Genomic DNA, 12580 nt, shown 5'->3' with positions numbered 1-12580 from the left:
TGCTGGAGATTTCAATTCCATTTTGTTTCGTGACGATTCTACTGGCTATTTTAATAAATGCTTAGCGTTAGAAAGACTGGTCCACGGATTCCGATTAGTTGATACCTGGCGGTCCAAACGAACTGATATCATTTATACGCATGTCACTCCATCAGTGAAGTCACGCATAGACAGGATCTATACCTCCTTCGATCTCGTACCTCGTGTGTGTGACATTAATGTTCTTATGGCTCCGTTTAGTGATCATAGTGCTGTGTGTATGTTACTCAAATTTCCTCCCCCTCTCCTTGGTTTGAGCCCAACGTTCGGTCCCTCTAACTGGAAACTTAATCCACAGCTTCTGAAATCTGATGATATTAAAGAACTGTTTCGAGAGAAATGGGCTTACTGGTGTCGACAACAGAGATATTTTGGCAGTTTAAATTTGTGGTGGGTTCATTATGCTAAGCATAAAATTAAATCTTTTTTCCAATGGATGCATTCTGAATACCGTCAGAACAGCAAAAATACCATTGACTACCTTTACAAAGTGTTACATGAGTTGTGGCAACAGCCTCCCTCTGCGCACACGTATATGCATATTAATAAAATCAGAGCAAAATTAATTCGATTAGAAAACGACTCTTTACAGACTATCACTAAATCATTCGATTCCAAATTATTGTTGTCTAATGAACGAGTTACATTTTTCCACATCATGCGGCAACATAATAGAAGGAGAACTAATTTTATGGAACATCTTGTATTAGAAAATGGCCAAGTTGTTACTGCATTACCTGATATTATGTCCAGTTTAACACAGCATTATGAACAACTATTTGAATCGCATCCAGCTGCTACTCAGATATGGCCCACTTTCTTTTCCAATATATCTTGTAAATTAACAGCGGCTGACAATGCACAATTGTTAGCCCCGATTACTAAACAAGAGATTTATGATGTATTAAATACTACAAAGCATTGTAGCAGTCCTGGCAAGGATGGACTCATTTTTCTCTTCTATAAACAGTATTGGGATGTGGTAGGAGATACTTTCACTGCTGTACTTAATGATATGTTTCAATCTGGAAATGTTATGCAAAATGATGGTATCATTATTTTAGTTCCGAAAAAAGGAGCCCAAGCTCATATTTCTAATTTTAGACCCATTACGCTGTTAAATACTGATGTCAAATTATTGTCTAAGGTATATAAAGTACGCATGGAAAAAGTTATCGAGAAACTTTTAAGTGGTAAGCAGGCAGCGCTATCAAAAGAACGTAATATTTACTATGCCCTGTGTAGCCTACGAGACATCATGGGATATTTTCAAGTGCAACAGCTCCCTGCCTGTGTCACTTCTATAGATTTCAAACATGCTTTTGATTTTGTCGAGCATAACTATCTTTATGCTGTACTACAAGCATTTGGTTTTGATTCACGTTTTATTGCTAATATTAAAAATTTATATCACAATGCAAAATCCCAGCTTCACATCAATGGTTACTTTAGCTCACCCATATCTATCAAGCGAGGTATCCGCCAAGGATGTCCATTGTCAATGTTGTTATTTGGCTTAGTTCTTGAACCTTTTTTGCAAAATTTGTCCTGTTTTCCAGTCTCACATTTACATGATTTTCAAAATATTGTTTGTTTTGCTTTCGCTGATGATGTCTCAATCAGTTGTACCACTGTTGCTCAGGTAAACTATGTGCACCAGTGCTTAAATAGTTATTGTAATGCTAGTGGAGCAAGTATTAATGTCAATAAAACGAAGAGTTTAACCTTTAATAATTGGGCAACGGTCAATAAAGGGTTAACTATCTGTCATTCAGAAATTGTGACGAAATTAAAAATTTTAGGTGTTAATTTTACGAGTAATCTTGATCCAGACTCTGAGACAGTCTGGACGCCAATAATCAATAAAATCAGGACAGTTGTTCTCCAAAATCGTCATCGACAGCTGAATTTAATTCAGAGAGTCTGGTATGTGAATACTTATATATGTTCTCAATTATGGTATACAGCACAGGTATGGCCACTTCCGGACATCTGTGCCAAAAAAGTGCAATCGCTTATTGGCTGGTTTATTTGGTGCGGCTTTTTCTTCCGAGTTCCACAGGTAGTAATGGTGTTACCAGTAGACAATGGTGGCCTTGCTTTAATCAATGTACGACTCAAGTGTAAAATATTATTTTTATTACGTAGCTATAAATTGTATCATTTGGACCATAGTCATACACAACAATGGCTACAATGTTGGACGCCCACCTTACCTGCTCCAAATCCACCCAATGTTCCTTTCCTTCAACACGCACCCTTATATGTATATAAATTCGTCCTAGCCTGGAGTTATCTGTCTAAACATGATGAGATAAGAGAAATCCGTTCTCGTGATTTTTATCTGTATTTTTTAAAAATGACCTTTACTCCAACTATGATACGAGTACAGCAGAACAATAATAGTTGTAACTGGAATCGCATATGGTTTAATATTCATAGAAAGTTTCTTCCGACTTGTGTACGTAGTTTATGGTATAGTGTTGTGCATGATATTCATGCTACTAATCAACGTTTGTTCGACATTCATCGCCTACCACATAATGCGTGTTCCCATTGTGGACACCCCGACACCATTATCCACAGATACACCTCTTGCCAGCTAGTAATGTCTGTGTGGTTAAAACTATGTGCTCTCCTTGCTATTGTATGTCGGACATCTCCCCACCATTTTACACCGGATATTATTACCTTACCTGATTACCATTGGTACCCTCCAACCCGCAATAATGCTGTTACTTGGCTAATAGGACACACCTTATACTATATTGATTCCAGTCGCAGTCACATAAGTGTCACGGATTATCATGAATTCTTAAAACGCACCAGATGGAAAACTTTTGGTATGGTACCTTTCCACAAGAATTTCGCAAACTTTTTGACTGCCTCATTTTAACATGATACGACTAGTGTAATATCTGTAAGATCATATTTGTAGTACCTCTAAATTTCTTATAATACTGTCAATTTTTTACAAGTTCTTGTCTACCTTGATAAGCACAAAAAAATGTAATATGATGATGTGATTTGTATTGTTCTTATAGCACTGTATATATTTCAACTTTCTACTTGTATTTACCGTCTATGTCTTATGTCTAAACGACCAATTTCTTTCAGGTATGTACGTGACCTTGGGAAATAAAGATGTTTAAAAAAAAAGAAAAAAAAGAAAAAAAAGCCAGGAGAGCGTTAGACTGAAGATCTAAATGTCCCTGGTTCGATCCCGGGTTTCGGCATTAATATTTTCTTTAGAGATGAATATAGAATGAGTAACTAACATTTCAATTGTTCTTTAATAAGAAATTCAGTTTAATAAAAAATAATTTCTTCTATGTAGAATCCTAGTTGGATGAAGAAAAAGAGAAAATAATAAGTAAATAGAAATAGCTCAGCTGGGAGAGCGTTAGTCTAAAGGTCCCTGGTTCGATCCCGGGTTTCGGCATTAATATTTTCTTTAGAGATGAATATAGAATGAGTAACTAACATTTCAATTGTTCTTTAATAAGAAATTCAGTTTAATAAAAAAATAATTTCTTCTATGTAGAATCCTAGTTGGATGAGGAAAAAGAGAAACTAATAGACAAATATAAAGAGCCGAACGCTGGGTGAACGCTGCTAGTTTCTTCTATGTAGAATCCTAGTTGGATGAGGAAAAAGAGAAACTAATAAGTAATTAGAAAGAGCCAAAATAGCTCAGCTCGGAAAGCGTTAGACTGAAGACCTAAAGGTCCCTGGTTTGATCCTGGGTTTCGACATTGATATTTTCTTTAGAGATGAATATAGAATGAGTAACTAACATTTCAATTGTTCTTTAATAAGAAATTCAGTTTAATAAAAAATAATTTCTTCTATGTAGAATCCTAGTTGGATGAAGAAAAAGAGAAAATAATAAGTAAATAGAAATAGCTCAGCTGGGAGAGCGTTAGTCTAAAGGTCCCTGGTTCGATCCCGGGTTTCGGCATTAATATTTTCTTTAGAGATGAATATAGAATGAGTAACTAACATTTCAATTGTTCTTTAATAAGAAATTCAGTTTAATAAAAAAATAATTTCTTCTATGTAGAATCCTAGTTGGATGAGGAAAAAGAGAAACTAATAGACAAATATAAAGAGCCGAACGCTGGGTGAACGCTGCTAGTTTCTTCTATGTAGAATCCTAGTTGGATGAGGAAAAAGAGAAACTAATAAGTAATTAGAAAGAGCCAAAATAGCTCAGCTCGGAAAGCGTTAGACTGAAGATCTAAAGGTCCCTGGTTCGTTCCCGGGTTTCGGCATTAATATTTTCTTTAGAGATGAATATAGAATGAGTAACTAACATTTCAATTGTTCTTTAATAAGAAATTCAGTTTTATAAAAAATAATTTCTTCTTTGTAGAATCCTAGTTGGATGAGGAAAAAGAGAAAATAATGAGTAAATATAAAGAGCCGAAATAGCTCAGCCAGGAGAGCGTTAGACTGAAGATCTAAATGTCCCTGGTTCGATCCCGGGTTTCGGCATTAATATTTTCTTTAGAGATGAATATAGAATGAGTAACTAACATTTCAATTGTTCTTTAATAAGAAATTCAGTTTAATAAAAAATAATTTCTTCTATGTAGAATCCTAGTTGGATGAAGAAAAAGAGAAAATAATAAGTAAATAGAAATAGCTCAGCTGGGAGAGCGTTAGTCTAAAGGTCCCTGGTTCGATCCCGGGTTTCGGCATTAATATTTTCTTTAGAGATGAATATAGAATGAGTAACTAACATTTCAATTGTTCTTTAATAAGAAATTCAGTTTAATAAAAAAATAATTTCTTCTATGTAGAATCCTAGTTGGATGAGGAAAAAGAGAAACTAATAGACAAATATAAAGAGCCGAAATAGCTCAGCTGGGAGAGCGTTAGACTGAAGATCTAAAGGTCCCTGGTTCGATCCCGGGTTTCGGCATTAATATTTTCTTTAGAGATGAATATAGAATGAGTAACTAACATTTCAATTGTTCTTTAATAAGAAATTCAGTTTAATAAAAAATAATTTCTTCTATGTAGAATCCTAGTTGGATGAGGAAAAAGAGAAACTAATAAGTAATTAGAAAGAGCCAAAATAGCTCAGCTCGGAAAGCGTTAGACTGAAGATCTAAAGGTCCCTGGTTTGATCCCGGGTTTCGACATTGATATTTTCTTTAGAGATGAATATAGAATGAGTAACTAACATTTCAATTGTTCTTTAATAAGAAATTCAGTTTAATAAAAAATAATTTCTTCTTTGTAGAATCCTAGTTGGATGAGGAAAAAGAGAAACTAATAGACAAATACAAAGAGCCGAAATAGCTCAGCTGGGAGAGCGTTAGACTGAAGATCTAAAGGTCCCTGGTTCGATCCCGGAAAAAAGGGGGCACAAATTTCGGAGGAAGTGTGTTACTCATGTTAGGAAAGTAGAGATGCATGCGAGACAAGACGAGACGAGAAATAGAAAAGTCTCGTCTCGTCTCGCAAACTCAAACGTTGGTCTCGTCTCGTGTAAGGTCTCGTCTCGCAAATGTGAAGTCTCGTCTCGCGTCTCGCATAAAATTTTGAGTCTCATCTCGCGTCTCGCGCGAGACTTTCTCGCATGGTCTCGCAGTCTCACATATATTCTAGGTCAAAATTTTGCAATGTGTTATTCTATGGCTGTTGAATGATGATGTGATATTCTGTCCGAAGGCAGGTATTTGAGCTAAAAGTCCCTTGGCAAGGTGAATGGTGGTTTGCCATTGCTTTCCATGGGATGAATGTTCATAACATCCTAAGGAGACGGAACCTAGAGTTCAACATGGTATTCGAACTTGTGTCCCCTCCGCTACAAATTAAAAGAAAAGTTGTGCTGGAATTTGATCGCTGGACCATTAATTTTCGTCAAATTAATAGCATAATTTACAGCAAAACCAGCATAAATTGTTGCTGGATTCAACATTGTTTTCCAGCTTAGAGGTGTTCAGCAATATTTGGCTCTTCTAAAATATCGTCGCCACTATCAACATTTACACGTTTTGGTCGTTTCCTTGAAGGGTGATTTTTCCAGTATAAAGATGTTTTTATACCACCAAAAGCGCTTGTACACAACAAAAGAACTCCTCACAACACAATACGACCCAATTCTTTTGGTTCGTTCGTGCTTGTAGCAATGTTGGATTATCGCATTTTATCAACTTTCGCTTTCAACTTATACTGCCAGATCTAGAAAATAAAATTACTGACAGATATAGGGCCATTCCTACCATCTCCCACGAAACCTATAGGGACATCCTGCCAAACCAGTATTTGAATTAAACTTCCGAGCTAGAGGGGGATGTTTTTGATAAATATATAGAAAGAAAATACTTATTCCATGTAAAAATATCATGTTATTTCTGCGAGCCGGGCCGGGGATAAACTTTGAGAGAGGGGATTTCCCCGCCATCCCCCAACATTAATCGCTAGTAGTAATGTGAAAAAGACAGAAACAACAGAAATAACATATTTCGCAGCAATAGGGAGTCTTATTCGCTTTTCAGACCAAAAATAGAAGTTCATGTATTCGTGCGCGCCCGCGTGTATGTGTTTGTGTCGCAAAAAAAAAAAGTCCTAAATCTATGCTGTAATAAATATCCAATTTACAAAGCTTTTCTTTTTTAGAAACTAAAGAAGGCTTTAATTCTGAAAATGGTCACCATGGTGGCGCTTCGCAGCTAGTCTGTCGACCTCACTCATATGTACGGAGACATCGTCGTATACTCTCGCCCCGAGCGCTGATTTTCCATGCCACGGCACTGTTCACTATAAACAAGAAATGGATTCTACTATTATAGAAATAGGTATGTTAAAAATCCCACACAAGCTTATTATAAAACACAAATTATAAAAGGGTCGCTGGCAAGAGGATGTGATAAAAGGGGATCGTGATAGGAATTAGATTGAGAACCACTGGCCTAGAGTAATTTTAACCAAATTTCTTATAGTTTGAAAAAGAATGCTGTCGGGTTACCTATGGTGAATGGGAGGGGGATACATATAAAAGATTGCTAGAAAATGATCGGTATTAGTGTCGAATTCATAGTTTTCGGGGTCGCTTAGATAAATAGTGTGACTTTCGATTTCGCTTAACTCCGATTAAGCTCTCATTAGTAGGGATGGGCACGAGCGATTTTTCTTTGAAACTCGACTCGACTCGAAACAGACATCTTTGAGGTCTACTCTAGGACTCGGCGCGAAAAATATCCTCCAACTCGACTCGGATTAGAGTCGAGTCAAACTAAAACGAGCCAAATCCTGTGTGTAGTCCTACCGAGACAATACATAGACAATATAATTATTCTATTATCAATTATACTACTATTACTACAAATAATAATAATAATAATAATAATAATAATATATTATTATTATTATTATTATTATTATTATTATTATTATTATTATTATTATTATTATTATTATTATTACAACACCGTGTATAAACATGAACGATAGATGGTTAGTAAAGGAATACTAAAAGCTAGTTGACTGCCGACGTCGGTAGTCATGACGTCTACAAAGCAAAGACATCGTTCATTACCCTAAGCTGTAAGCGTCGGTGGACTACAGATGGTCAACTATTGACCTCTCGCCAAAAATTGGTGGCCCCGCAGCGACAATCCGCGGTGGCCCCAGTTCCATTTTGAAAACATTACTACCAGCGGCAGAGACGCGATGAAACGACAACGAACCACAAAATTACTCTCCCAAAATATGTTAAAATGCCTATATGTGTGATTTGTTTATATTTAGGTGAGTCAAAAAAAACAAAACAAATACCCCGGGGTGGACGCGAACTATCAATATTACGATTACTAGGCACGTGTTCTTCTGATTTCCCCACGAAAACGATCATAAAAAGCTTGCTTGTTGATGGATAAAAGATTGACGTCTTAATTTAGCCAATCAGACAAACCCCTACATCTCGAGTTCTAGGAGGTGATACTGTGAACCGTTTCAGATTTATTGCTTTCTGGTGGGGTACTATCTATGTGCAAAATTTGAGTATAATAGCCGACATGCATCTTCGGTGCCTCTTATCTTTAGTACAATTTTAACCAGAGATGGTGTGGGTCAATGAAAATTTGATCCACGAACCACCATGATCCAGTATCACCCACCACCCAAATGACCCATTGGCCCACTCTGACCCATCATCCATCGTGATCCACTCTGACCCACCACCAACTATGAACCACTCTGAACCATTGCGACCAACTCCGACCCACCAACACCCATCGACATCAACTCTGAACCATGATCCACGTCCTCTTCTCCGTTGACTAAAAAGGCTACACTTGTAATAAAACAAGACTGTGAAATTATCACTTATCGGAGTTTGAATTTCTACCGTCAATGGCTCAAGCACCTCTCTGTTACAATACTGGTGGATCTGACCTTTACGATATATAATGGCAAAGTGTTTCTCAACTTCCGAATTAAAATGAATTTAAATTTATCATATATAATTATTTCTTTGTTGCCTTACAGACACATTTCAGTAGAAAATAGGATGAAATTTGAGTCTCAAACTAAGGAAAAGTAGACCAACGTAAAAAAAGAAAGAAAAACTAATTTTCTATATCATTAAGCACCTGGAGTGCCACTCTTTATCTAATCCACCTCGAAAATTATGGATTCGACACTAATGTCGGTCTTTTATATATATATATATATATATATATATATATATATATATATATATATATATATATATATATATATATATATATATATATATATATATATATATATATATATATATATATATATATATATATAATTTTGATGTCAGCCCCTTTCATTTCTCCTAGGAGAGCAAACGGATACTGCCACCGTTAGGACTAAATTTGGTCTTAAATGACATTAAAATTTCTACAAATTAATTTAGCGACCAGTGTTGCATTTAAAAGCTCGGCGCCCCTACGCACTTTTGCTCTCGGCGCCCCCAATAACTACATATTTCTCCGCCCCTTCATCCCTAACTTAAAAATAAAACTTAATTCAAATATGCTTAGTTAGTGAATTTATTACATTTAAATACCACTCACTACATGCTACAGCTAGAACTACGTAACAAAAAATAACAAATGTGAAAATGTTCTGAATTATTTTTAGATTTCTTACGCTATTATTATACATATTAGAACAGTAAAAGAGGATTGTTCATGAAATAATATATTTGCTCTTGATTTTTAACTTTTTCATACGGAAAAAATTAAAATATTATTCAAGTTTTAAATTTTGCACTCTGCAAATATATTGCCCTCTAGGCAGTGGGACTAATGTGAAATGTGGACTAATGTGGACTAATGTGAATTGCGGCGCTGAAAACTAACGATTCGATTCTAATATCGGTTGATTTCGATATTTTTATGTCGCTACGTAACCACCCTGGGTGCTAATGGGAGCTTAATTGGACTTGAATTGAAAGTATAACTATTCACCTAAGCGACCACGAAGCTATGGATTCGATACTAATATCGACCCGTTTCTAGCATTTTTTATATGTATCCCGACAGTACTCTTTTCCAGACTGTAAGAAATATAGTTATAATTGCGCTAGATATATCAGAATTATGTTGAAACACACACATACATCCACTTTTATATTCTGTATAAATAGAGAGTGAGCGACCGAGCGAGAGAGAGCGACTAAAGGCATCACCAATTCCACATTGCAAAAGCATATATCAGGAATTGAATTGAAAATCTATGTAAAGACTTTCTGCTGTGGCGTGCTTCATAAGGACAATTCCAGTCTGCTCACGTGACCTTTGGGGTTCATGAATTTCTTGCGAGCGTTGCGACTTCGGATTCTCTGTTTAAACCCTCGGTTTATGCATCGAATAAGTTTTCAAGAACATAAATGACATGCTGTATTATGAATGACGAGAATTACCCTCTATATGACAAATAGCTGCAAATAAATACACTACATGATTTATTTATTGCTCGTGGTGCGAGTAAATTAGTAGCACGCATTCAAGATGACGAAGGGAACACATTTTCCTCTTTCCCTGAAATCAAAACAGCGTTTTACACCTACTATAGTTCCCTATTTGGTGACTGCGGCGAAGCAAACACCCAACAACAGATTTTCCACAACCTTTCTCCAGTGCTCAATTATGATTCAGCTAGAGCGATGGACACCCCGATTTCGAAAGAAGAGGTAGAATCTGCTGTGATGAATGCCCCTTCTAACAAATCTCCTGGTCTAGATGGACTTCCAGCAGAATGGTACCAACGCTTCTTCCCTTTGATAGGAGACACATTAACAGACATAGTCAATGAATATTTCAGTGATGCGCCTGTGCAAACGTATAAATCTCCAGGAGTGACAGTCCTTATTCCCAAAGTAAATACTGCGACTTTAGTTACTAATTACCGACCCATCACACTAATGAACTCTGACTATAAAATTCTGGCCCGCTGCTTGAATAACAGACTACAACCATATTTGGAATCCTTGGCAGGGCCATACCAATTTGCAAGTGTAGGAGATAGGAAAATCTATCATCTTCTGCAAACGATTCGGGATGTAATTGCTAGTTACCAAGCTTCCTCTAGCACTCCTGCGGTTTTATCTATTGATTTCCATCAGGCATTTGATAGAGTAAATCATGCCTATTTATGGGCGCTTCTACAAAAGTTTGGCATAGGGGAGAAATTCATCAGATGGATCCGTGTACTCTATGATGAAGCACAAACAAAACTTAAAATAAACGGATTTTTGAGTGAGCCCATAAAAATCAAACGCAGTGTCCGACAAGGCTGTCCTCTGAGCATGACCCTTTTTATTATTTCCCTTAGTCCTCTACTCTGGCACATTGCAGCACATATACAAGGGATTTCTTTTCATAATAATGGATTAAAAGTTTGCAGTTATGCGGATGATGTGACGGTGTTCTTACGTGACCAAGAGGATCTTCATTCTGTAGAAGCATGCATTGAAGATTATGTGAATATGTTTGGCACTCGGGAAATCGTGCAAAGACTAAAATACTGCCACTTGTACAGAACTCTTTTATCACACAAATACGAACGGTCGACCAATTAAAAATCCTTGGGATAACCTTCACGCCTCTGCTTGCTGAAACCATACAGTTAAATTACAACCAGTTAGTTAATACTGTGCGACATGTTCTCCCACTTCACAGATCCCGTCAACTCAGCTTACGGTCCAGAGTGTATTTTCTAAATGTCTTCGCATTTTCCAAACTATGGTATCTAGCCCAGATCCTACCTATGCCCTCCCACATTGCGAAACGTCTTACCAGTGTTAGGAATTGGTTTCTTTGGCACGGTCACGTCTTCAGAGTCAAATACCCATATACCTGTCTACCCACCGGAAATGGAGGTTTGGGTCTTGTTCATATTGAATGTAAAGCTACTGCTTTATTCAAGTTTCGATCATTTGAAAATATTCAACACAATGTAAATTGGGTCAGCCATGGTATCTTAGCTGATTGTATCGAACGTATAGGTAAAAACTTGCCTCTCCATATTAATTCAATCCCTTGTTGCTACTGGTATTTCAGAGACGTGGTTGCTGATTATATTTATATGAGTGCTGAACAACAAGCATCAATAACTTCAGTGAAGTGCTTTTATATCTTGCTCCTCAACCAGCTGAACCTTAAGCCTCCTCGTATGGAACTGAAACATCCAAACAACAATTGGTCCCAGCTTTGGGGCAATGTGTTTGCTCGTCACATTCCACGATCTGTTCAATCGACTTGGTACACTGTTGTCAATGAGCTTCTCCCCACGAATGCCAAAAAGCACCGTCTCAAATTTAGTGACACTACTAGTTGTGTCACATGTGGTAATGAAGATGATATTGTGCATCGCTTAATTCAATGTGGATCTGCAGCGACAATATGGCTCAAATTCCAAACAGCTGTCAGCAAAATCTGCCGTACAGTTCCTACTCTTACCACAGTTCGCATATTCGTTCTACCGGACTTTCACTTTTATCCAACCACTAAACTCAATTCAATTACCTGGTTAGCAGCTCATACGATTGAATACATACTACAATCCTCAAAACTACGCTTTGTAACAGACTATCAAGATTTCTTGTGCACTCAATACAGACACTTTCCGCCCGCTAGAAAGAAAAAGCTATTTGCGAAATACCTGGACATTGTACTTTCTGAATATATTTGAAGTTCAAAAATAGCATGGTAAAATTCTACTTCTCTCCATCATCAAATCATGATTTTAGCACTCTTGTATACTATTTGTCGATATCTGTGTGACACTTCTCTACTGTATAAATGCTGTAAACATTATTTGTATATTCATCCTGTAATCATGTAATACTCCTGCTCTTACAGTATATTGTATTTCATATGTAATTACTCTGTAATCCTTAAAGAACAATAAAAAAGTGAAAAAAAACTTGGGACAGCGTTAGACTGAAGATCTAAACGTCCCTGGTTCGATCCCGGGTTTCGGCATTAATATTTTCTTTAGAGATGAATATAGAATGAGTAACTAACATTTCAATTGTTCTTTAATAAAA

At 36.6% G+C, this 12580-nt stretch overlaps 1 non-coding gene across 1 annotated transcript; it reads left to right on the top strand.

The window, feature by feature from the left end:
- The first annotated feature begins 4893 nt into the window (after positions 1 to 4893).
- Positions 4894 to 4966, top strand: TRNAF-GAA (transfer RNA phenylalanine (anticodon GAA)). The gene has a single exon. It is a non-coding gene; the product is annotated as a tRNA-Phe (tRNA).
- Positions 4967 to 12580: the final 7614 nt, after the last annotated feature.

This window comes from Thermobia domestica, chromosome 12 (assembly GCF_964235325.1).
Source record: "Thermobia domestica chromosome 12, izTheDome1.hap1.1, whole genome shotgun sequence".
Lineage (NCBI taxonomy): Eukaryota > Metazoa > Arthropoda > Insecta > Zygentoma > Lepismatidae > Thermobia > Thermobia domestica.
Note: the sequence above shows the minus strand (reverse complement) of the source record. Positions and strands in the feature narration are given on the sequence as shown.